Source organism: Panthera tigris, chromosome D1, assembly GCF_018350195.1.
Source record: "Panthera tigris isolate Pti1 chromosome D1, P.tigris_Pti1_mat1.1, whole genome shotgun sequence".
Taxonomy (NCBI): domain Eukaryota; kingdom Metazoa; phylum Chordata; class Mammalia; order Carnivora; family Felidae; genus Panthera; species Panthera tigris.
In genome coordinates this window covers 4699492-4727113 of record NC_056669.1, presented here as the reverse complement: position 1 = coordinate 4727113, position 27622 = coordinate 4699492, and the positions used below count along the sequence as shown (strand labels likewise).

Below are 27622 nucleotides of genomic sequence, written 5' to 3'. Positions count from 1 at the left end.
TTAGTCTGTAATTACTTCTGTTAACCCTCTAGGACAGGACCCTTGCCATTTTACTTCTGCAGACATGGGCAGTGATGAGTGGTGGCAGTAAGTTAACCTCTTGCATCTACTACCCCAAGCTGTAGGTGGTATCCAGTGGCAGGGATGGAGCTTTCAGGTACTGATGCTACTCTCTTGGATCCTGGTGGCAGAGGTGGCGGCAGGTGCGAACACATTCTTCTCTGGTTTTGATATTTGTTCTCTTGTCTGGCATATGAATGTAGCTGTCACTTCTGTTCTGCAGGGCAGTCTGGATCCTGGGGACCTCCTCTGTTAACTGGACGATTTTGCATGCCCTACCCTAGAGGCGCCCCGCCCCCATGGACTATTAGGCACATCCACCTCCTGAACCTTGGTGACCCTGGGGCCACCCCAAACCCCTCCACCTGCAACACTTGGTAAGATGATCTGAGCACTAGAAGTTGACTTGTAAAACACACTCATCTTATTTTTGTTGGTGTTAGGTCTTTGGCCAAGGTGCAGGGGCAGTGCCACAGACCATTGTGATACAAGGGGAATGTGTCTGCTTCCATTACCACATTCCTCAAGTTTCTCATGCTCAACATATCATCTTTGTCATTTCCCCCACCATGTGTTGGTACAGGCGTCTCTTGTGGGGAAGGAATGGGGCCGTGTGCAGAAAAGCAGACATAGCGGTTCAGCAGTGATGCCCTATACACAGTCCATTTGCTGGGATCTGTGAGGCATGAGGCACAACGTAACGTATGCCCATCTAGTTGTGCCCCCAGCCATCTATAGTTGTTCGATGAGTGAGGAATACATCTGAATCAGGGCTTTTAGGAGTCTTCATTACGTTATAAGGGATGGTTCTTCAAGTGCTTCTTGGGGATCACCTGAGGCATATGGGACACCCTCTGCATCTGATTTGGGATCTGACTGGAGCAAAGAGTTTAAGTTGTCAGAAGAATGAAGGGAGGGGTTTTTTTTGTTTTTGTTTTTGTTTTTGATCTCTAAACAGTCTACTCAAACCAAAATAAACCTCCATCCCTTCTAGGGCCTTTAGCAGATCCAGAAGCAGGTGTCACTCCCAAGAGTGACATCAACACTGGCTCTACCAAAACTGCCAAGAAGCATAAGGTAAATGCTGTGGCATTTTCAGTTCTATGTCTTTCCAGAGAGCCGCATCTTTCTGTGCAGCACACCCTCCTGCCACTGTCTCTGGTTTGAGTGCCATATGGTATGGGTGCTTTTTTTTCCCCCCAAATGCACAACCTTTGCCCCTGAGTCTACAGGCTTCCCTGTTTTCCACCTGGCATCTCTTTGTGGTACCTTTAGAAGCTAAGCGTGCTTAAGGGTGAGGACCATAGGGCTTTTCCAACGTGTTCCCGGAATAAATCAAGGAGGATGACACCACACTCCACTTGGAAGTCTCCTACCTTGCCTCATTCTTTCCAGATCTTCTCAGTGTGAAATCATTGCTTTTGCTGTTTCTTCCTCTCCTGTTTCTTTCTATCAAGGGTTTTCATGTGTTCAGAAAAATCTGTGGGTATCCTTACAGTTTGAAAATGAGAACTGCCTTCACTCCAACTTATATTTATGTATGCGTCATTTAGAATGGTCTTAGACAAAGTAAATTTCATACCCGTCAGCATTCCATCTTTTTTTTGGTAAATGTGCTGTCCAAAATTCTTTCAGGTGTGCCCTGGGTATAAATACTGTAAACTATAAGAGGTGACATATTTGTCATAGAAAACATGCCCTGAAACTTAAGTTGTGAAGAGAAAAAATCCAAAATTACCTGTGTGGCAAGTCCCCACCATGTCCTTCACTTGTGTTCACATGAGCACATTCTCTTGCGCCCTGTGTCACAGGTACAGCTAAAACATAGAAACATACGCCAGAAATCAAAGTGCATTTGTGTTAATTTTGTCATTTAGGATTTCAGCTCACTTTTCCAGAGGACACAATTACCCTACAAAATGTACTGTACTTAAGCTGAGGAGTACCTCTGAATTCAAATAAATTAGCTGAACCCAACTAACATGTATAGGTTACCTGTTTCTCTAAGAGCATGCTTATCCAGGTCCTCTGCAGGACCTCAGGATCCCCATCTCCCCATGTGTCTCTGTGCCCATGGATAGCACTTCCAGAGAGGAGACCCCACTGTTGGGAGAGAAGTAAATTGGGCACAGGCAAGGGCTTAGAGGCAGAGCTTTGAGCCACGAGGGCTATGATTCCATATGTGGAGACTGGGATTGTCATTCCTTCTCATTCTGTAGTTCTTCACATATAAATAAGCAGCCTCTGTGGTGGAGGGGGATGAGGGGTAGAGGGTGATCCTGGACATAGATGCCTTCCTATCTGGAATATGCTACGTTGTTAATTTGGTATTAAGTCTACTAATCTTCTAGCAATAGAGCCCTTGATGTTTCTACATTTCCTGACACGTGGAGACACTAGTTTATCCCAATAACATCCGTTCCCCATCCCAAAGCTGTAAGTGGAACCCAAAGTATGGGTAGAGATTTTGGCACTGATGCTGCCCTCTTGGAACCTGGTGGTCAGGAAGCTGGCAGGTTATGAGCACTGCTTCTTTGGGTTTCTGCTCTTTGCTGGTGTTGGTGCTTTGTTCTATCCTATGAACATAGCTTTTATTTCTGTTCTGCAGGCCATTATGTATGCAAGAGGGCCTGTTCCTTTCCCAGGATCGCCTTGCAGGCTCTATCCCATGGACCGCCCTTCACTACCAGTCATGGGCTATGGGCCACCTCCCTCTCTTCCACCTACTCTATTTGCTAAGATGACCTGAACTGGATGAGTGGCTGGTAAAGTATATTCATCTTCTTCATGATTGACTTTGTGGCAATGATGTAGAGATGGTTTTGAGTCTTGGCAATCCAACTACAACCTGCCTGAGGACACTGTAGCATATCTCAAGTTTCTCAGGACACACATACAATGGGCAGTGTCATTTCCCTGTAATACAGTGAGCTATATACATCTTTCTTGTCAAAATGAAAGAGGATTTTCTACACAAAAGCAGACATATCAGCAGCACTGGTGCATATTTTGGAGGCACAATGTTTTGGGTTCTGTAAAGAATGAGGTGCACCCCTAACTTTTAGAGCATCAGGTGTCCTATGTGAAAGAGGGACATGCATTAAGTGACACAGACCTTGTGATCACCATAATGGAAACACCAGTGAAGGATCCAGTGCAGAAACAGGGGAAACTTGTATCACACAGGAATAGAAGGGAAGTTGAGGACAGTAAGCAGAGTTTGAGGAGGTGCAGAGGGTGCTGGGGTCAGAGAGATGCAGTTGGAGGCCATTCCTGACCACAGCCTGAGCAGGGAGTGTGAGGTTCACACAGAGCTGCTACGTGCGATCACTCTCAGTGCACAATGCAGTGTTCATCTCCGAAATGTCATTTTCGTCAAAGTGCACCTAGGCAATCATCTAAAAAGGCTGTTGTCACCCTGGGTTTTCTGAAGGTTCTGGATATTTGTGGAGGGAAAATGCCCTGGAGACATGGGAAATTTAACTTGGTCTTATGGAAATGCTTGTATGCCCAAGTTCATCTCCCTCAGTGAGACTAAAAGTAGAGACAGGATCTAGATCAGCTGAGGGCCTGCACTGGCCTTCAGCCTGAGTCAAACTCTTAGTGGGTCAACCTATAATTCAGGGTTGGCCAGAAGCCGCCCCTGCATCAACCTGATTACAGCTTTGCATCTCCTCAAGCTTTTCTCACAGTATCCTGAGGCTTTGCCTGTGTTCCTGCTGTCTCAGCCCTAATACCAGTTCTCAGTGGGACCTACACAGAGCCTCAGCTGTGTTATCTGAGAAAACAGGGGTAATATTTGTTTCTAAGAACATTATGAAAAGAAGACATTAAATACATAAAGCATCTGCAAAATGTCTGGGAAGTGTCCATTCACCCTTCTCACAGTTTCAATTAAGATATCTCCACACAGTGATCATCAAAAAACGATGGTCACAGAAGTTCATTAAACTAAGACTGTTAACATGTCAGCCCAGGGACTGGGAATCGCTGTTTTAAACAATGAGACAAGGTCCCTCATTTTTCTATTAAAATTCGGGCCCTACCAGACAAAGAAAGAAAAGATAATTATGAGAATGTGTACATTCAGAGATCTAGATCTGAAGACAATCATTTTCCATTACATACAATCTCACAGATGCAGCCACACACTAAAATGTTCATCTGAGGCCACAGCCACTGATAAACTACAGAAGACAGAATGCATGTAGGAAAACATAAGATCAGAGGGAAATAAACCAAAATCTCTTTGCCTTATAGGACAACTATTCTGAAATTTGAAGAGGACTGTGCACGGAGACAGACTATGGTGATTACATATACATTTTAAGCAGGTGTCAGATCTGCCTGAATGCTTTCCCTGCCCATCCTGTCCCCTCCACTTTGTCGTTCCTACTGTCCACTAACCCACCTTTCATCGTTCTATCTCTGTGTCAGCGTCTGCTTCTAGGACCATCTACTCTCACTCCCCATCGAGTGCACACAGTGGGGTTCCTGTACACACAGGTAACAAAGTGTTACCAGAAATGGTGGTGATAGAGGATAGAAGCAAGATCACCCTTTGTGCAGGGGAGCCCGAGGGAGTTTTCTGGGGTGATGGGAACTTCCTATATCTAGATTGATGGGGTGCTTATGCTCATTTATTTTAGAAATATTCACTGGCTTCCTGGTGCCGTGGGGTCAAATAGATAGGTATCTGTCCCTGGGAAATGGTGGAGTTCTAATGGTGGGGAAGGATGAGGGACCAGCAGTGACTGTGGGAGAGGAGTGAGGAGGCCACACATGGAGTCAAACCCTTGCCCAGGATGCCAGGTCTCACAGACAGCACCATGTGTAGGAGGGCTCTGAGGAACAGAGATTTCTTGATCAGACCCGTGAACTACATAATGCTCTTGCAGGCCAGGAGCTGGAGGACACCCTGATCATGGCTGGATTGGAGCAGGGGACCTGGGGGATTGAGTCAGAGAAAGGGACAGGCAGAAGGTAGCGACAGGGAGTCTGAGAGACAAAGGGGAGAGAAGAGAAGGTACGTTTCTCTGCTGACTTCACCTACATTTCTGTGTGAACAACAGGGGATTCTTGTCTCCAAGGGAAGGGAAGAGTGCGAGCAAAAAGAGTGACATTCTCAGCTCAAGTGCCCAGGATATCTGCCTTGCTCTTGAGTACCTAACACAGGAAGCCCATGCTGTCATAATTGGAACTGCAGCTCATGCCACTTAGTGAAAATCAATCCAATTATGAATCCCTCATCACTCATACCGCAACATCATCATACTGCAACAAAATTAAGTAAACAGAGTGAAAGATACAATACAGGATAAAGTCCAAAGCTAGACCGACTGCAATACTTAACAGGAATACAGGCTATCAGAAAAGGAGGTACCCCAGTGCAGGCATTCAGACACCTGGGCAATATCTGAAAACATAAAAAAATGTAGCCCGTACTTCAAAAGCAACATTAACTTAGACACAAAGGAATCATGATTTAAGGTTTAGAGAGAAACCATATGACTTCATGGTGCTGTACCTATGAGATCAAGTCTCATCAAATCATACCCTTTAACTAGAGGCTATTTGTTATATGTAAATTATACCTCATTAAAGAGAGTTTCAAAACATAAAATACTAGAAGCAAATGTGGGAAAGTTCCTTTCTAATCCTGAGTGCATGGGTGATAGGAGTCTGTCTGAGCATGTCTCAAAAATCCAAAAGATGAAGACATTTAAAAAATTAATAATAGCAGAGTAAGAGGACCCTGAGCTCACCCCGTCCCATGTTTTCAACTGCATAACATCCACATCCAAGTCCATGAACCAGAGAGTGATCCAAAGACTGGCAGAACAAACTCCACAACTAAATAGAAGCTGTACCTGAAAGGTTAGGAAGGTCAGAAAGGTGGAGGGCAGCTGCCTGCAGAGAGGGCAGAGAAAGTGAGCCCTCACACCAGGGAGCTCACACAGGCAAGACTAATCCCCAGAACATTTGGCTTTAAAACCCAGAGGGGCTGAATTCCCTTGAGTTTGGATCCTGGAGCTTTGGAGGTCAGATGACCCAGCACTGGGTGATCCAGGAGGATGAGTGATAGCCAGCTCCCTGCCAGTGTAGAGAGACAACGTAAACGTAGCATTTTACACAACGCCAAGGCAACAGGAGACAGATCTGTTCATGCTGACTTCTGAGTGGTTAGGGGACTTCTCCAACAATGAGGGAGCTTACAGGCACCATTCCCGCCTCCCCCCCCCCCCCCCCCCCCCCCCCCGTCCAGGAATAAGACCAGAGGCACATACCAGGGAGTGGAGCTGCACAGACACTTGCTACCTAACATAGTAGCCATGTGCCAGTCCTCTGGTGGACTCACCCACTCCAAGCCTGCTGGCCTCAGCGCTGGGCTCAGGGCAAACTTTGTTAAAACTGCATGGGCACCCTGTCTGGCCAGCTGCAGGCAGAGCTACCACCACATGCTGTGCACCCCTGGCTACCCTCATCTGTCTCACCCACCCACATGTCCCAGCCACTGACACACTCTGTGCACAGCCTTGAGCCCCTGGTTGCCCTGGTGCATTGCCCCCAGCCACCAAAGACAGCTACAGATTTGTCAACAGAATCTTGGAAAGACAGAAGGAAGTGACATGATATATTCAAAGCGCTGAATGGAAAAATCAGCAGCCAAGAACACTCTATCCAGCAAGGCTATCATTCAGAATAGAAGGAGACACAGAGTTTCCCAAACAAAAACTAAAGGAGTCTGTACCACTAAACCAATCCAGCCAGAGATACTAAGAGGGACTCTGAGTGGAAAGGAGAGAACAAAAGTGACAACAGGGAGGTAGAAAACACAAATCCAGTAAAAATGAATATTTCTGTAAAAAATAAGTCAAGGAACTCATAATAACATGTACCAAAATATAGGGAGAAGAAAATAATGGGTTCAAAGGTAAATGACCATCAACTTAATATAAATGGCTAAACACAAAGAAATTATGTAAAAACTTAATGGTCACCATACATCAAAAACCACTCATAAATATGCAAAGAATAAGGAGAAAGAAATCAAAATACATCAGTAAAGTAAATCAGCAAAACATGAAAAAGAAAGACAAGAAAGGATAGAGAAAATCATTAGAAACCACAACAAAACAGGTAACAAAATGGCAATACATAGATACAAATCAATAATTACTTTGCATGTAAATGGAATGAATGCTGTAATAAAAAGACATAGGGTATAAAAATGTTTGAAAACACAAAACACATTTATATGCTGCCTACAAATGACCCATTTTAGACCGCAAGACACCTACAGAATGAAAATGAGAGGATGTCAAGAAACATGTAAATGAACGTCAAAAGAAAGCCAGGGTAGCAATACTTGTATCAGAAGAAAAAAAAAAAAGAGAAAGGACTCAAATAAAATCATAAATCAGAGAGGAGAAATCACAACCAACACGTCAGAAACACAATCATAAGATAATATTACAAAAACTTGTAAGTAAAAAATTCGGACAATTTACAAGAAACAGGTAAATTCCTGGAAACATATAAGTTACATTAACTGAAACAGAAATAAATAGAAAACATGAACAGAACAATAGCCAGCAAAGAAATTGAGTCAGTAATCAAAAAACTCTCAACAACCAAAAATCTAGGACCAGATGACTTCACAGGTAAATTCCACCAAACAGTTAAAACAAGGTTAAGACCTCATCTTCTTAAGCTATTCCAAAATATAAAAAAGGATGGAAAACTACCAAATTCATTCTATGAGGCCAGCATTACCCTGATACCAAAACCAGATAAAGAGTCCACTAGAAAAGAGAACTCCAGGCCAATATCCTTGATGAACATGGATGCAAAAATTCTCAATCAAATACTACCAACCAAATTCAAAAATACCTTCAAAAAATCATTAGCCACAATTAAGTGGATTTGTTCCCAAGCTGCAAGGTGGTTCCATATTCACAAATCAATCACTGTGATGCATTACATCACTGGAAGAAAGGATAAGAACCATATGATCTGGGCTCCTGGGTGGCTCATTTCTTGATTGGCTCAAGTCATGACCATATGGTTCATGGTTCAGGCCCTGCATTAGGCTCTCTGCTGACAGTTCAGAGCCTGGAGCCTGCTTCTTTGTCTCCCTCTCTCTCTGCCCCTACCCCACTCACATTCTGTCTCTGTCTTTCAAAAATGAATAAACATGTAAGAAAAAAAAACATACGGTCATTATCAATACGTACAGAAAAAAGCATTTGACAAAGTACAACATCCTTTCATGATTATAACCCCCCTAAACTAGGTTTACAGGGAACATACATCAACATAATAAAGGGTTATCTATGCGGTTAACATCAACCTTAATGGGGAAAATCTGAGAGCTTTTCCTCTAAGGTCAGGAAGAAGACAAGGATGTTTACTCACCACTTTTCGTAAACATAGTACTGGAAGTCCAAGCCACAACAATCAGACAAAAAAAAACAAAACAAAACAAATCCAAATCTGCAAGAAGTGAAACTTTCACACTTTGCAGATTACATGATACTATATATAGAAAACCCTAAAGAGTCTACCCAATAACTGCTAGAACTGATAAATGAATTCAGCAATGTCACAGGATACAAAATCATTGTACAGAAATCTGTTGCATTTCTAGACAACAATAATGAAGCAGTATAAAGAGATATTAAGAAAACAGTCCCATTTACAGTTGCACACCAAATAATAAGATATCTATGAATAAATCTAACCAAAGTGGTGAGCGACCTATACTCTGAAAAGCGTAAAATGTGATGAAAGAAATTCAAGAGGACACAAAAAAACGGAAGGACATTCCATGCTCATGGATCGCAAGTACAAATATTGTGAAAATGTCTATACTTCCCAAAGCAATTGACACAGTGCAATCTCCATCAAAATACCAATAGCATTTTTCACAGAACTAGAACAGTCCTAAAATTTGTATGGAACCACAAAAGACCCCAATCTTCAGAGTAAACAACCTTTATGTGAAGTGATAATTATGGATGGCATCATGCCTCTGGATCTTCTGCTCCAAAACACATTAACTCTGGCCTAAGCATTTGAACAAACATTAGACATATCCCAACCAAGGATCATGCTACAAAATACATTGTACAAAAGTACCCTCAAAACTTTGCAGATTATAAAAAATATGGAAAATCTAAAAATCATCATGATCAGTTGGAGCCTAAGGAGACAGAATGACTAAATGTAATGTGCCAGCTAGGAGGAGTGTGGAACAGAAGAGGTTAAAACTGAAGAAATCTGAGTTAACATATATTAAATTAAAAAATAACATAAGGTTAATGACACCTACCTACCAGGTTTTCTGTAGTTTTCAATCACTTCACTATGTTGGAAAAATAGCCATTACATTTTTTTAAATATTTTTTTATTTTTTTTTGTGTTAATAATTCTTTTTTTAATATATGAAATTTATTGTCAAATTGGTTTCCATACAATACCCAGTGCTCACCCCAAAAGATGCCGTCTTCAATACCCATCACCTACCCTTCCCTCCCTCCCACCCCCCATCAACCCTCAGTTTGTTCTCTGTTTTTAAGAGTCTCTTATGCATTGCCTCTCTCCCACTCTAACCTCTTTTTTTTTCCTTCCCCTTCCCCATGGGTTTCTGTTAAGTTTCTCAGATCCACATAAGAGTGAAAACATATGGTATCTGTCTTTCTCTGTATGGCTTATTTCACTTAGCATCACACTCTCCAGTTCCATCCACGTTGCTACAAAGGGCCATATTTCATTCTTTCTCATTGCCACATAGTACTCCATTGTGTATATAAACCACAATTTTTTCATCCATTCATCAGTTGATGGACACTTAGGCTCTTTCCACAATTTGGCTATTGTTGAAAGTGCTGCTATAAACATTGGGGTACAAGTGCCCCTATATATCAGTACTCCTGTATCCCTTGGGTAAATTCCTAGCAGTGCTACTGCTGGGTCATAGGGTAGGTCTATTTTTAATTTTTGGAGCAACCTCCACACTGTTTTCCAGAGTGGCTGCACCAGTTTGCATTCCCACCAACAGTGCAAGAGGGTTCCCGTTTCTCCACATCCTCGCCAGCATCTATAGTCTCCTGATTTGTTCATTGTGGCCACTCTGACTGGCGTGAGGTGATATCTGAGTGTGGTTTTGATTTGTATCTCCCTGATGAGGAGCAACGTTGAGCATCTTTTCATGTGCCTGTTGGCAATCTGGATGTCTTCTTTAGAGAAGTGTCTATTCATGTTTTCTGCCCATTTCTTCACTGGATTATTTGTTTTTCGGGTGTGGAGTTTGGTGAACTCTTTATAGATTTTGGATACTAGCCTTTTGTCCGATATGTCATTTGCAAATATTTTTTCCCATTCCATCACTTGCCTTTTAGTTTTGTTGATTGTTTCCTTTGCTGTGCAGAAGCTTTTTATCTTCATGAGGTCCCAATAGTTCATTTTTGCTTTTAATTCCCTTGCCTTTGGGGATGTGTCAAGTAACAAATTGCTCTGGCTGAGGTCAGAGAGGTCTTTTCCTGCTTTCTCCTCTAGGGTTTTGATGGTTTCCTGTCTCACATTCAGGTCCTTTAACCATTTTGAGTTTATTTTTGTGAATGGTGTAAGAAAGTGGTCTAGGTTCATTCTTCTGCATGTTGCTGTCCAGTTCTCCCAGCACCACTTGTTAAAGAGACTCTCTTTTTTCCATTGGATATTCTTTCCTGCTTTGTCAAAGATTAGTTGGCCATACATTTGTGGGTCTAGTTCTGGAGTCTCTATTCCATTCCATTGGTCTATGTGTCTGTTTTTGTGCCAATACCATGCTGTCTTGATGATGACAGCTTTGTAGTAGAGGCTAAAGTCTGGGATTGTGATGCTTCCTGCTTTGGTCTTCTTCAAAATTACTTTGGCTATTCGGGGCTTTTTGTGGTTCCATATGAATTTTAGGATTGCTCGTTCTAGCTTCAAGAAGAATGCTGGTGCAATTTTGATTGGGATTGCATTGAATGTGTAGATAGCTTTGGGTAAACCATTAAATTTTTAAAAAGCATTTATGATGTGGGGCCCAGTTTGTGCCCTTACCTCGGTCTCTGGTTCTAAAATTTTTTTTTTTTAATGTTTATTTATTTTTGAGACAGAGAGAGACAGAGCATGAACAGGGGAGGGGCAGAGAGAGAGGGAGACACAGAATCTGAAGCAGGCTCCAGGCTCTGAGCTGTCAGCACAGAGCCCGACGCGGGGCTCGAACTCACGGACTGTGAGATCATGACCTGAGCCGAAGTCGGACGCTTAACTGACTGAGCCACCCAGGCGCCCCTCGGTCTCTGGTTCTAGCATGACTCGGAAAGTGGATCCCAGCTCATTCTTCTAGAAGGTCCCGAGATGAGCATTTCATGCATTCATGTCCTAATGGAACGCAGCTCCCATTTTTCTGAATTTCCGTCAGGATTTCTTCCCGGAAACAAGCCTGAATCTGGAACAAACCATCCACGGCATCTATGATGTGATGTCATGAGACCCCTGAATCCACGGGTCCTTTAGTAAAATACCTCTTGTTCACATACTGTCCAGGAAGGGGAGGAATGAAACACGGGAACAGCCCAGAAAGTGCAAGGGCCTGTGCTGCTGACCGACCAGTGCGCCCAGGGAAGCCACCCAGCGCCCCCTCCTCAGCACTCAGTGCAACAAGGCAGTTTCTCTCTGGTGACTCAGGAGATGCCAAGTTGCTGCAAAACTCCCAAGGCCTCCCCTGGGACGGGCGGCAGAACCTGCTGGAAACGCAGCCCTGGTCTCTGTCCTGAGGCAGCAGCAGAGACCCTGAGTCCTCTGGGAGCATCAGAAGCCCTTCCTGTTCTGAGGTGCCCTGGGTCAGAAAAGCCAATGGGGTACCCTCTGCAGGCCTTCACTGTGCACCCAGAGGAACCAGCCCCTCCTGCTTTGTGGTGCTCTAGCTCTCTCTGCTGGCCACCATGGGAATTCCTGCAATGTGGAAGGCCCTGGTCACTCAGCTGACGGACCCAAGGTACTCTGGGCAACTAAGCCTGTTCTCCACATTGGGAAGGGTCTTACTGACAGGGCCTGGGACACAAAGAAATCTTTTCCTTCTCCTTTCTTGTGAGTGAAGAATCAAACCGAATTTATTAATGTAATGACATCATTTGTAATGCTTTAAGCAATGTTCACAGAAACACAGACCACCAATTTACACATACTGAACAAGAGGTAAATGTGTCTACCACCAAAATACTTAGGTTAGATAAAGAGTTGACACCTTTGAGAGAGAGATACTGGCTTCCAGCTATGGAATGAATGAGTCCTAGGGATACAAGGGACAGCCAATGGAATAGAGTCAATCCTGTAGTAATACTGTTGCATGCTTTCACATGATAGCTACACTTGTAGTTAAGTACAACATAATTTATAGACATATGGAATGACTAAAATGTATGCCTAAAACTAACACAACAAATGTGTGAACAATATTCAATTAAAAATCGACATCCTTTACACTATCTTTAGTTTCTACTTCTTTGCCAATAAACTATCATTCCTGGGGCACTTGGGTGGCTTAGTTGGTTAAGCATCCGACTTGGACTCAGGTCATGATCTTGCAGTCCATGAGTTTGAGCCCTATGTCAGGCTCAGAGCCTGGAGCCTGCCTCAGATTCTGTGTCTCCCTCTCTATACGTCCTCCCCTGCTCAGGATCTCTCAAAAAAGGAAAAAAAAAAAAAAAAAAAACATTAAAAATGAAAGAAAAAAAATCATTCGTAATTTAGAATCTGTGAAATTCCATTTATACCAGATTCTCTAACATCACCATCTTGATGTTGACAGCTTACCTGAAAAGTCACTAATAATATCTTTGATGGACACATAGGTGACAAGGCCAGAATGCAACTTACAGGGAGCTACACATCTGTTATGAATTTACTGTAAGTATCCTTGGCTAATATTTTCAATGAAATGTGCTTTAGGGATATAGATGAATGAAGCAATGTCTATCAGTCATATAGGTCAATTTCCTATAGGACCACTGTGTCTTCAATTATGAATTGCCATCTCTTCAGAATTAAAAGAAAGCTTGGAGATGAAAATGTCTTTGACTTTGATGTAAGAGAAGACAACAGTGTTTTAAAGGGTTCAGCTACCATCTGGCATCCTCAGGTTGGCAGTGCACTGGAGGATAGCAACCCACTCTCTTGAAACACACCGCTAGTTCCAGACGGAGAATATGGACCTTATTGTCAAATACTTTTTATCAATATCAGCACTCCACCTCTGCCAGGTCCAGACTGCAGGACTTGGGGACAGCACAATGCCTGATGCCTGGGTTCAGAACATGAGGAAGGCCAGCAGGTTTGCGGGGGATGCAGCAGGGCCTGGGGCAGTGAGGGAGATGGCCCAGGGTCACCTCCCCACAGAGAAGGCTCTGGAGTTTACCTGCCAAAGAGCAGCACACTCTCCCTCAAGACATCCCCTCTCCATGACAGGACATGAGGCTGAGCCCCACAATTCCAGGAGAAATGAGGGATACCAGTCTTTTCAAATGCAATGCCCTCTGCAGAGCTTGGCCCCAGGGTCTTGGGAGTCACAGAACTCTGATGCCCATGATACCGGCCTTTTCTGCCCCAGCACTGAGCCACTTCATATACCCCCTCTCCCCTGGCCCATGTCACCCCATCCACATACCTGGACCAGGTCCCTACTTTCCTCCTTGTACTTCTTCTTTGTTTCTCTCTAACCCCATCTCTCTCTGTTTCTTCCTTTCACTCTCTAGGACTTGCCCAATCCCCCATCACTCATCCAGTGTCTCTCTCCCAGTCTCTTTCTCTCCCCAGGCTTCAGGCTATTTGCTCTGTGCATGCAGCCCTGTCCAGGAGCACAGGGCACTCCTGTCTCTCCCTCTCTTCTGTCATATTTGGTCCCAAGCCCTGATCACAATAGAGGAGAATCCCCCTGTACAGCAGCTGCTTGTGTTGACATTTGCTATGGCAATGCTAGCAGCATGTGGACAGCCAGGCATTTACCCTTGGTGGCCCAGCCATGACCCAAAAGCTGCTGGAGGGCTGGCTGCTTCCCTAAGCTGGGAGGAAAAAGGGGCTCACAGGGTTCAGGGTCCCTGGGGGCAAAGTGGATTGGATTGGCCGATGTAGAAGGAGCCATATGCTTACAACCCAACTCTCCTGGGGGTGGTGTCGAAGAAACCTATCTCAGACCATGGACCTCTGCCCTCCCCATGCCTCAATAAGGCAACAGGGGAGGTTTATGGGACCTCATGTGACTCACCACAAAAATTGCTGCCATTTGCCCTCTTGGAGGCCACCTGGATTGGTGCTACTGGGGGCAGCTGGTGAGGTACATAAGGGCACAAGTGCTGGATTAATGCAGGGCCTCCTTACTGGTCTCCTGAATCCATTCCCCACCTTCAGAATAGACCCTTTCCTGGAGACAGATACCTGACCTGCTCATCAGCACAAACCCCATGAACTAGCAGGCATGCCATATGCTCATGAGTACCTACCTACAGAATTAACAACCACCACCAGAGCTCCCTAAAGGATGTGTACAACTCCTCACATGGAACTACAGGTCCCTTCCAGGCAATACAACCCCAAAGAATAGTCTGTCTTCTTCCACCAATACTATACATTCTACCTGTTGGTTTACTGTGTTACAGGAACCCGAAAGTGTACACCTGAGGAGGAATGAGTGTCGATTTTCCTGGAAGCAGATGCTGACACAGAGACACAACTGTGACAAGTGTATTAGAGGACACTAGGAAGGACAAAGTGGAGGGGCCGGGGTGGGCAGGGAAAGCATTCAGACCAAGGGGCAGATTGGACACCATCTCTAAATACATAATAACCACAGCTGGTTTGTAATGGTTCAGTGTCCTTTTCAAATTTCAAACTGATTGCCCTCTATGTCAAAGTGATTTTTAGTAATTGCAAACGGATCTTCTGCTCTCCTTTATGCGTTTTTTCTTCTACAATATATCCGTGGCTTTGGATGAGCACATATTTGTGTGGCTGCATTTGTGTGTCTACCTGTAATGGAGGAGGATTATCTTCAGATCTTAGGTGTAGATCTCTGAATTTACACATTCTCATACTTATATTTTCCTTCTTTGTAAAGTAGGACCCCAATTTTAATAGAAAAAACACAGGGGTCTTTGTTGTATCTTTTGAAACAGGAATTGCCAATCTCCCAGCCTCAGGCATTATAGCCTTAGTTTCATGAAATTGAATGAGTATCTGTTGATGACCTTCTGTGTGCAGATACATTCATTTTCCCCCTGAGAAGGGTGAATGCCCACTCATCCCATACATTTTACAAATTCCTTATGTGCTTAACCACCTCTTCATCGCACTGACCTCAGAGACCAACATTGTCCCTGATTCTCAGGTTACAAAGCTGAGGCTCTGAGATGGTCCCACTGAGAGCTAGCATTAGGGCTGAGACAACGGGATCACAGGCAGTGCCTCTGGAAATTGTGAGGGGAGTTTCAGAGATGCAAACCTTCAGGCAGGGTGGTGACAGCAGGTGCAGGGGTACGGTGACAAGAGCCCAGCAGGGGCATTTCCTGGTCAACCCTGAATTCCCCGCTAGGAGTCTGACTCAGGCTGAAGGCCAAGGAAGCCGCACAGCTGATCTACAACTTTTGTCCCATCTAGTCTCACAGAGGCACACAAACAGGCAGACACGCATCCCATAAGAACCAAGTTAAACTACAAATCTCCAGGGCATTCTTTCACACAGATCCAGAACCTTCAGAAAACCAAGGGAAACAACAGTCTTTATTTCGATAATGAGCTAGGTGCACTCTGGCCACCATGACATTTCAGAGATGATACCTGCATGAACTGTCCTTGACCCTATGCAGCAGCTCTGTGTGGACCTCACGCTGAGCTCACTCTCCCTGCCCAGGTTGTGGGCCCTGCCAGAAACGGCCTCCAACTCCATCTCACTGAGTCCAACACCCTCCCCTCTGGACCATCTCAGCTCGCCCTTCTCATGCACAGTCTCCAAAACATTCCCATGAGATTCACGTCTCTGGCTCTTGTACTTAAGGTCCCATTACTGGAGCTGCCACTATTGTAGATCAGAAGCTCCATGTCTTTTAATGCATGTGACTCTCTCCCCATTAAGACACTTGAAGCCCCTGATGGTAGGGGTGTGCCTTATCTCTCACAGAGCCATTAACATGGACTCTGTACAAGGCACATCTGCAGAACTGATATGCCTGCTTTTCTATGAAAAGACTCATTCCTTCTCCACAAGAGACACCTGCAGCCCAGTTCCCCAGTTCAGTAAGGGAAAAGACACAGCCCAACATATGTATGTCCTGAGAAACCTGAGGAATCTTAACAGTGTCCTCAGCCAGCAGCACCCTTGCATTGCCAAGCCTGTGAGGCCATCTCTGTGTCTTCTCAAAGACTCAACAAGACAGAAGCTGAACGTGCTGAACACGTCCACTCATACTGTTCATATCATCTTATAAATAGTTGAGGTGGAGGTGGTGGGTCCTGTGTCCGAGGACACCAAGGAGCTGGAGGAGGCTCACAGAGCCCATGAACAGTGATAAAAGTGGTCTTTGGGGAAGGGCCTGCAGGGTGGACCTGGTAAAGGAGGAGGTCCTCTTGCATCCATAGGGATCTACAGAACAGAAGGGACAGGTATGCTGGTATGACAGACAGAAGCAGAATGCCCGCAGGAGCTGAAACCCAATGAAGCAGGTGTCAGCACCTGGCTGCTTGTTCATTCACAGGCTCTAGAACAGGGCATCAGTGCCAGAAAACTCTACCCTCCCACGAGATCCCACCTACAGCCTTAAGGTACCAGATGCTACAAGGAGAAACCACTGTCGCCACATGTCACTTCCTGTGTTTACAAATGCAGTAGGCCAAGGCGTCCTATTCTAGAAGACTGATGGCAGTAATGCCAGTCTAATAAAGGAGCATATTCCAGACAGGCAGGCATCTGTGTCCAGGACCCCTCTGGTGCCCTCTTCCACCACATATGCAGACTTTTTATTTGCACATTGAGAACGGACAGAACATTCAGGAAAGAAAAGCCCAGCACCACACAGAGATTAAGACCACCCAGGGTCAGAGCTCAGCCTGCCAGCCCATGCCTGTACTCGCTCTGCTTCCCTCCCTGACAAAGGCATCTTCTCTGCAAGGCCACAGAGACTTCTGAGGAGACGGGGATTCCTGGAGTCCTGCAGGGGGCCTGGAAATGTGTTTTTGGAGAGAAACACATTACCTGTACATATTCATTGGTCTCAGGTATGTTTACCTTAATCCACAGGTAATTCAGCTTTTAAGTACAATATGAGTTGCAGAGCTATTCTGTCTCATTGTAAAAGGGAGGTAGAAATTCTACATAAAAGAATGAACAGAAACATGTCTCAATTTCAGGTGTCAAACTCCCAAAAGGTATCGTGAGACAAAGTACCAGTTATAACTGCTCCAGGGACGCAAGAGAACCTGCTCATATAAACACAACTGAAGGACTCTGTGAGATACGGGCCCTGCAGGTAATCACTGATTCTCTACCTTCACGACTGCAGTTCCATGTACATTTTCGAGTACACGTGCCGCTTCTCATAATTCAGAGTAGTTCCACCTAGGGGACAACTGAGAAATTCTCTATCGCACGTTTACCAACACAGAAGGATCAGTAATGAATTCTGAAATTTATCTAAGAACATTCAGCACTGCACAAAGCACACAATATAAAGCTGGAAAGAGTTTTCATCTTTTCCAGTCACGAGGCTTATTGCAGACATTCTGAACAAGTTCATCGCCTACAATGAAATAGGCAAAAATAAAAATAATAACACCATGTAAAGAAGGTGCGGAAGGAGTCAGCCGCTCCAGGAGACTTGAGGGTACAGTGAAGTGTCATCCTCCTCAAGTTATTTCCACAAACACAAAGTGAGAGCCACGTGGTCCTCAGCCTCGACACACTTGTGGCTTCCAGAGGTGCCAGCTACCATGATGATCTTAAACTGGAGAAGCCTGGAGGCTTGTGAGGATGTAAATAAAACAGTAAAGACACCAGAGGACATAGAATATCAGACAAGGCCAGATAAGTTTCCAGAAACCATTACAACTGAAACGGGCGACAGAATTTACCTTGTCTTTCTCTGCATCCTTGGTAGAGACAGAACTGATGTTCCCCATGGGAGCTGTACCACGTCCTGGGTCTCATAAAGGCTGGAGGTGGATGGAGGTGATTCTGACTTGCATAGACTTTGTGGAAGAAAAACAAACCTTCTGCCACATGTTTCATTATATTCAACTCTTTCCCACTCTTGGGTCCCTTACTGGGGGCAGAGGATTTTCAGGTGCCTCGGGTGACCCTTGAGGACAAGAGGGAGATCTGATCCTGTCCCTTGAGGAAGGTTCACAGGGCCCTGGTTCAGGTGTTTTTATAACGAATCAAGCAGCTGTGAACAGCTCAGGTCCCAACTAGCTAGAAATAAAGTTAGGGGTGTGTCTCATCCCTCAGAGAGCCCAGCACATGGTCTCTGTACAAGCTACATTCTAGGGAGTGCTCTGTTTGTCGGCCTGTATAAGGCCTCTTTCCTTCTCTATGAGAGACATATGTTGCCCAGCTCACTATGTGGAAATGACTGTCCATTTCTTGCATGTCCTGAGAAACAAAAAACATTACAACGTCCTCAGACTGGCCTGAAAGCCATGTGGTGCCATCACTGTATCTTCTCCAAAGACTCAAAAGGAAGAAAGACAAAACGTGTTTTCTAAGTTAACTCCTACTGTTCAGATCATCTTCCCAGATGGTGGAGGTGGAGGGTGAGGTCCCAGAGGTCACCAGCTTGGAGAAGGTGGGGGTGGCCCAAAGCCCATGGATGGTGATAAAGGGCAGCCCACAGGGTACAACATGGAGGGCACTTCTGGGAAAGGAAGAAATGCTCTGGCAGCCACGTTGACCTACAGGACAGAAATTAAACTTTTGAGATGTGTTAGGGTAAAAGGTGAAAAATCCAACACCAACACCAACACTAACATAGCTGAACCCCAGTGAAGCAGGAACAGTGCCTGTCTCCTTCCCCTCCACCTGGTTTCAACAGGGCAGCATCGGTGCCACAAAACTCCATCCTTCCCACCAGCTCCCACCTAGAGCTTCTAGGAGCTTGAGGAGACAACACAGTGCATTATTGACAGCATGCATGGTACTAGCTGTGTCTGCAAATGTAGGGAAAGAAGTGGCTAGTCTTAAAGGATCAGAGGGATAATTCCAGACTACTAAAGAAAGTCTGTTCCACACACACAGGCTTCTATTTCCAGGACTCTCTACCCAGCCCTTCACCACCTCAACAGCTCCGTCTTTGCATAGTAAGAGCTGAAATGATGAGGAAGAATTAGGTTTCCCTATAATTCATTTACATCTTTAATCCATTTCAAGTTCATTCTTGTGAGTGGTGTAACAACATAAGGTTCTAAGCCTTATTCTTATACATATAAATATCCAATTTTCCCAGCACCAGTTATTCAAGAGACTACTTTACTCCACTGTATATTCTTGACTCCCTTGTCAAATACTAGTTGACTGTGCAGGCATGGGTTTGGGCTCTCAATTTCTGTTCCATTGTCTTGTGTGTGTCCGTATACCAGCGACATAACTGATTTCTTTAGTGTTAGAATGCAGCTTGAAATCAAGAAGTGTGATGCCTCCTGTTTTGTTCTTTCTTGCTTTGGCAACTTGGGGTGTTTGTGTGGTTCCAAATACATTTGAGGATATGTTTTTATAACTGTATAAAAATTGCATTGGAGTCTTGATAAAGATTGCACTGAATCTCTAGATGGCTTTGGGTAGTATGGACATTTTATCTATATTAATTCCTTCAAAAGATGGACACGGGATGGCTTTTCACTGACGTGTATTCTTCTGTTTCTTTCATCCAAATTGAATTTCTTCCATTTCTCCACACAGGTTTAATAGTTTTGTGTAGAGAGATCTTTCACTTCCTTGACCAAACTTATCCCTATATATTTTATTGTTTTTGATGCTTTGGTAAGTGGGATTGTTTTATTTACTTCTTTTTAGATAATCTGGTTAGTGTACAGGAATGCTACAGAATTTGGTATGGTGACTTTCTATTTTGCAACTTTACTGCATTTCTTGATTAGATATTAATAGGCTTTTTGATATTATACTTTTTATTTCATTCTTTTATCTTATTAAAAAAATCATTTTATTTGGGAATAGCTGACACACTATGTTACACTAGTTTCAAATGAACAACATAGTGATTGGACAAGTGTATACATTCTGCTACACTAACACAGGTGTAGCTGTTATCCGTCACCATGCATCGCTATTCCAGTACCATTAACTATGTTCCCCATTCTATATCTTCTATCTGTGATTTATTCATTCCATAACCAGAAGCCTGCATCACCTAATCCCCTTCACATATATAGGGCATCCTTGTCTTGTGCCTGATCTTAGAGGAAAATCTTTCACAATTTCACTATTGAGTATGATGTTAGCTGTGGGCTTCAGAAACATGGGCTTCCTTATGTTGAGATATGTTCCTTCTACACTGAATTTTTAAAGAGTTTTTTGTTTGTTTGTTTGTTTTTAGCACAAATGGATACCACATTTTCTCAAGATTTTTTTCTGTGTCTACTGACATGGTCATATGAGATTTCTTTTCAATTTTTAAAATTTATTTATTTTAGTTTAAATTTATTTGTGTATTTAGTATTTATTTTTTCAAGTTTTTACTTAAATTCCAGTTGGTTAACATATAGCATAATATTAGTTTCGGTTATGGAATTTAGTCATCCATCACTAACATACAACACCCGGTATTCCTCGCTACTAGTGCCCTCCTTAGCCCATCACCCTTAACCCATCTCCCTGCCCACCTCCCTTCCAGTAACCCTCAGTTTGCTATTTATAGTTAAGAGTCTGGTTTCTGGTTGATTTTTCTTTCATTCATTTATGTGAGGGGTCACATTTATTGATTTGCATTTCTGAGACATCCTTCCTTTACAGGGAAAAAACCCTTCATCACGGTCAATGATCCTTTTAATGTGCTGCTGAATTTGGTTTGCCTGTATATTATTGGAAAATTTTCACCTATATTCATCATGGGGATACCGGCCTATAGTTTTCTGTTCAGGTAGTATCCTTTACTGGCTTCCTAACAGGGTAACTCCAATCTCATGAAATGAGTTTGGTGGTGTTCATCCCTCTTTAATCGGTGAGAGGACTGCTGTTAGTTTCTTCTACAAACTTTTGGTCAAATTCACCCGTGAATCCACCTGCTCCTGGGCTTTTCTTCACTGGGAGATTTTCAATGACTGATTCAAATTACTTGCATTAGTTATCTTCTGGTATTGATACAGTTTTCCTTTAATTGGTCTGTGAAAACCTTCTATTTCTTCCTGATACAGTCTTGGTAGGTTGTGTGTTTCTAAGAACCTATCCATTTCTTCTAGGTAGGCGGTTTGCTGGCATCTAATTTGGCCATAGTCGCCTCTGTCTCCTTTATGTTTCTGTGATATCAGATGTAATGCCTTCTCTTTTATTTATAATTCTTTTGATTTGGGTCCTCTCTCTGTCTTAGCATAGACTATGTACAGTCTTGTCAATTTTGTTTAACTTTTCAAAAACCCCACTGTTGGTCTTCTTCATATTTTCTATTAATTTCATGGTCTCAGTTTCATTTGTTTCCACTCTCATATGTATTACTTTCTCCCATCTGAGAACACTGGACTTAGATTGTTGTTTTTTTCTAGTTCTTTGAAGTTAAAGTTAGGTTGTTCATTTGAGTCCCAAATCTATCCTCCATGCATGTAAGTCCAGTGACTCATCAGAGAACCTTCAATAGGTCTTTCCTGTCCTATCTCTCATTCTCAGAACTCTGAGAAAAAGAACTAGAAAATTTGAAGACACAATAGATGAAAACTTCCCTAATGTGGGGAAGGAAACAGATCCAGAAGCAGGAGGCACAAAGAACTCCCAATATATTCAACAGAAGCAGATCCACACCAAGTCATGGAGTAATTAAAACACAAAATGTAGCGATAAAGAAAAATTTTAACAGCAAGAAAACACAAGATGACAGTTACCTACAAGGGAAACCCTGTAAGGTTATCACTGGATTTTTTCAGAAGAAACTTTGAAACCATAAGTGAGCAGCATGGTATGTTAAAGGTACTGAATGGAAAACATCTGCAGCCAAGGAGACTCTATCCAGCACACTATCATTCAGATAGAAGGAGACATCAAGAGTTTCCCAAATAAAAATGAAGTGAGTTCACAAACAACAAACCACCCCAGCAAGAAATGTTAAAGGGGACTCTTTGAGTGGAAAATAAACACCTAAAGTGACAGTATTAAAGTGCAAAACGCAAAAGCAATGAAAATGAGTATTTCCATCAAACATCAGTCAAGGTATTTATGATATAAAATGTCTTGAAACATGACACTATATATCTACAACACTGGGAGGAGAGGAGTAAAGAACTGGTTCAAACTTAACTATCAACTTAATATAGACTTCTATATGCACAAGTGGTTAGGTTACAAACCTAACAATAAGCACAAATCAAACACCACTAATACATATGCAGAGAATAAAGACAAGCAATTTCAAATGTGCTACTAAAGAAACCCAGCAAACCATAAAAAAGAGAAAGGGAAGAAAGGATCAGAAAGATTCATAAACAACCAAAATCAAGTAATAAAATGACAACAAGTACATGTCTATTGATTTGAATGGAAACAGAATAAATGCTCAAATCAAAGGCAGTGGGTGACAGATAGGGGCCCCTGGATGGCTCAATCACTGGAGATTTCAACTACTGATTTCAGCTCAGGCTATGATCCCAGGATCATGGGATTGAGCCCCATGTTGGGCTGTGCACTGAGCATACAACTTGCTTAAGATTCATTTCTCATTCTCTCTCTCTTCCCCCACTCCCCTCACCCCGCCCTCCCACACCTATGCTCTCTCTCTTAATAGTAAAAGGCACTGGGTGAAAGAATGAATAAAAATATAGGACCCATCTATCTTCTACCGACAAGAGACTAATTATAGAAATAAAGTATCAAAAGAAAACAGCAGTAGCAATACCTACATCAGACAAAATAGATTTAAAAATAAAACTGTAACAAGAGACAAAGAAGGATACTATAATAATAAAAGGTACAATCAACAAAAAGAACAATTGTAAACATATATGCGCTCAATGAGAGCATCCAAATACACAAAACAGTCAAAAACAAAAGTAAAGGAACTGATAGTAATATAATCATAATAGGGCATTTTAACATCCAGTGACATCAATGGAGAGATCATTCAATCAGAAAATTAACAAGGAAGTAGTAACTTTTTGAATAATAGAGTAGACCAGATGGACTTAACCGATGAACTTAGGACATTCCATCTTAAAATAGCACAATACACATTCTTTCCAGGCGCACATGCAACATTCCCCACACTAGATAAAATATTAGGTCATAAAACAAGCCAAAATAAATTCAGACAGATCGAACTCATACCATGTGTCTTTTCAGACCACAATGCTATGAAAGTAGAAGTCTACAACAAGAAAAAAAAATCTGGAAAAAGCACAAAAACATGGAAGTTAAATAACATGCTCCTAAACAATCAACGGGTCAAAAAAGAAATCAAAGAAGAAATCCAAAAAACATGGAAACAAATGAAAATGAAAACACAACAATTCAAACTTTTGTAAAGCAGGAAAAGTGGTTCTAACAGGGAAGTTTATAGCAATACAGGTCTGTCTCAGGGGAAAACAAAAAAGAACCTGAAGTAAACTCCATCACCTTATAACAATAAAAGCTAGACAAAGGACAACAAACAAAACCCCCAAACAGAAGAATGAAGAAAATAATTAAAAGCAGAGGAGAAATAAATGATTAGAAATTAAGACTACAGAACAAGGTAAATGAAATTAGGAGCTGCTTCCATGAAAAGATCAATAAAATTGATAACCCCTAGCCAGACTAATCAGAAAACAGAAATGACGCATATAAATAACAATGACAGAGAAGAACAACCAACACCACAGAAATACAAACAACTGTAAGAGAATATTATGAAAAACTATATGCCAACAAGCTGGACAAACTGGAACATACGGATCAATTCCTAGCAACATGGAACCTACCAAAACTGAAGCAGGATGAAACCGAAAATTTGAACAGATTGTTTACTAGCAAGGAGAGAGACTCCGTAATCAAAAATCACCTAACTGACAAACGTCCAGGACCGGAGGACTTCACAAGCACATTCTTCAACATCTGAAGAAAAGTTGATGCCTATACTTGTCAAACTATTCCAGAAAACAGAACGGGAAGGAAAACACCCAAATCAATTCCATGAGGCCAGCATTACCCTGATACCAAAACCAGATAAAGATACCACAAAAAAACAAAACTACAGGTCCATATCGTTCATGCACACAGATGCAAAAGTCCTCAACCAAGATTTAGCAAACAGAATCCAACAATACATTCAAAAAATAGTCCACCAGCATAAAGTGGGATATCTTCCAGAATGCAAGGGTAGTTCCATATTCAAAAATCAATCAACCTGCTATATCAAAGTAATAATTGAAAGGATAAAATACATATCATTTCTACAGACACAGAAAAATTATTTGACAAAGTACAACTCCCATTCATGATAAAAGCCCTCTAAAAGCAGGTTTAGAGGGAACATACCTCAGCTTAATATAGTCTATCTATGTAAGCCCACAGCAGGCATCGTACTCAGTGGAGACAACAGAGAGCTTTCCTCCAAGGTCAGTAAAAAGTAAAGATCTCCACTCTTATCACTTCTGTTCAACATAGGTACTGGCAGCCCTAGTCACAGCACTTAGCCAACAAAAAGAAATGAAAGGCATTCACATTGGGAAGGAAGAAGTACAATTTCACTACGTGCAGATGACATGATACTCTATATAGAAAATCCAATAGACTCCACCAAAAAGCTACCAGAACTGAAACCTGAATTTAGTAATGTCACAGGACAGAAAATCAATGTGCAGAAATCAGTACCATTTGTATAAAATAATAATAAAGCAATAAAAAGAAAATTAAGGAAACAATCCCAATTACATTTACACACAAAAAATAAGATATCTAGGAAGAAACCTAAGCAAATAAGTGCAAGGCCTTTACTCTGACCTTGAAACACTGATGAAAGAAATTGAAGACAACATAAATAAATGGAAAGCCACTCCATGCTCATGCACAGAAGGAACCAGGGGAGCCTGGGTGTCTCAGTCAGTTAAGCGTCTGACTTCAGCTCAGTTCATGATCTCGTGTTCATGGGTTCGAGATCCGCTTCAGGCTCTGTAGTGACAGCTCAGAGCCTGAAGCTGGCTTGGGATTCTGTGTCTCCCTCTCTCTCTGACCCTCACCCATTCATGCTCTGTCTCTCTCTCTCTCTCTCTCTCAAAAATAAATAAAACGTTAAAAAAAAAATGTAACAAAAAAGAAAAGGGGCACCTGGCTGGCTCAGTGAGTTAAGTGTCCAACTTCAGCTTGGGTCATGATCTCACAGTTCGTGCATTCGAGCCCCACATCAGGCCATGTGCTGACAGCCCAGAGCCTGGAACCTGCCTGGGATTCTATGCTTCCATCTCTTCCTGCCCCTCCCCCACTCATGCTTTATTTCCCTCTCTCTCTCTCAAAAATAAATATAAAAAAAATTTAATAAATAAAAAAGAACCAATATTTTTGAAATGTCTACACTACCAAAAAGCAATCTACAGATTTAATGCAATCCCTATCAAAGTACCAACAGCATTTTTTCACACAACTAAAACAAAAATCCTAACAATATATTTGGAACCAGCAAAGATCCCAAATTACCAAAGAAGCTTTGGAAAACAAAAGCAAAGCTGGAGGGATCACAATTCAAGACTTCAAGTTCTGGTCCAAAGCAGTAGATAGTAAAACAGTACAGTCCTGACACAAAAATAAATACATACGTTGAGGGAACAGAATAAAATATTCATAAATAAACCTACAATTATTTTTTTTAAAAATTTTAATGTTTATTTATTTTTGAGAGAGACAGAGAATGTGAGTGGGTTAGGGGCAGAGAGAGAGGGAGACACAGAATCTGAAGTAGGCTCCAGGCTCCAAGCTGTCAGCACAGAGCCTGTCATGGGGCTCGAACCCATGAGCTACAAGATCATGACCTGAGCTGAAGTCGGACACTCAACCGACTGAGCCACCCAGTCGCCCCATAAACCTACAATTTTATGTTCAATTCATCTTCAACAAAGCAGGAAGGAATATACAATGGGAAAAATCAGGCTCTTCAACAAATGGTGCTGGATAAACTGGTCAGCTATAAGCAAAAGAATAAAATTGGACTGCTTTCTTACACTATACACAAAAGTAAATTCAAAATGGATTAGGGACCTGACGTGATACATGAATCCATAAAAATCCAGAACAGAAAACAGGCAGTAATATCTCTGGTAACTACCATAGCAACATGTTTCTAGATATGTCCCCTGAAGCAAGGGAAATAAAAGCAAAAATAAACTGTTGGGATTTCATCAAAATATAAAGCTTCTGCATAGCAAAAGAAACAATCAAGCCAAAGAAACAATCAACAAAACTTAAAGGAAACATACTGAATGGGGGAAGATATTTGCAAATGACATATCCAAAACAGGGTTAGTATCCCACATATATAAAGAATTTAAGCAAATCAACCCACACAAAAATATCCAATTAAAAAATGAGCAAAAGAAATGAACAGATCTCTCTCCAAGGAAGAGAGAGATGGCCAACAGACACATGAAAAGATGCTCAACATCTCCCCTCATCAGGGAAATGCAAATCAAAAGTACAAGGAGACATCAATTCATACCTGTCAGAATGGCTACAATCAACAACAGAAGCAACAAGGGTAGAATAGGTTGTGCAGGAAAAGGAGCGCTCATGCACTGTTGGTGGGAATGCCAACTGCTACCACACTGTGGTAACACTATGGAGGTTCCTCCACAAGGTAAAAAATGGAACTACCCAATGATCCAGCAACAGCACTACTGAGTATTTACCCCCAAAATACAAAAACACTCTTTCAAAGGGATACATGCACCCCATGTTTAGGCAGCAATATTTACAAGACAAATTATGCAAGAGCACAAGTGTCCCTAGATAGATGAATACATACATACCTGGAATATATATGTACAATTGAATCCTATCAGCCATAAAAAAGAATGAAATATCCCCATTTGCAATGACATGAATGGAGCTACAGAGTATACTTCTAAGTGAAATCAATCAGAGAAAGACAAATACCATATGACTTCACTCACATGTGGCATTCAAGAAACAAACGACTGAAGGAAAGAGAGAAGAGAGATGAGCCTTGAAACAGACTCTTAATTATCGAGAACTGATGGTTACCAGAGGGGGGGGGGTGGGGGATGGGTGGAATCATAGTTGGGGATTAAGGAGTGGACTTATTGTGATGTGCATTGGTGATGTAGAAAATTGTTGAAACTAACACCT

At 42.4% G+C, this 27622-nt stretch overlaps 2 long non-coding RNA genes across 3 annotated transcripts; both read left to right on the top strand.

The window, feature by feature from the left end:
* The first annotated feature begins 351 nt into the window (after positions 1 to 351).
* Positions 352 to 2750, top strand: LOC122231358. Its single transcript, XR_006208560.1, has 3 exons — positions 352 to 437; positions 1055 to 1137; positions 2669 to 2750. It is a non-coding gene; the product is annotated as an uncharacterized LOC122231358 (long non-coding RNA).
* LOC122231357 lies at positions 2739 to 14833 on the top strand. 2 transcript variants are annotated; one of them, XR_006208559.1, is made up of 5 exons: positions 2739 to 2825; positions 4321 to 4369; positions 12945 to 12999; positions 13353 to 13423; positions 14745 to 14825. It is a non-coding gene; the product is annotated as an uncharacterized LOC122231357 (long non-coding RNA). The 2 variants fall into 2 exon arrangements; XR_006208558.1 differs by lacking the exon at positions 13353 to 13423 and having other exon boundaries at positions 14745 to 14833.
* Positions 14834 to 27622: the final 12789 nt, after the last annotated feature.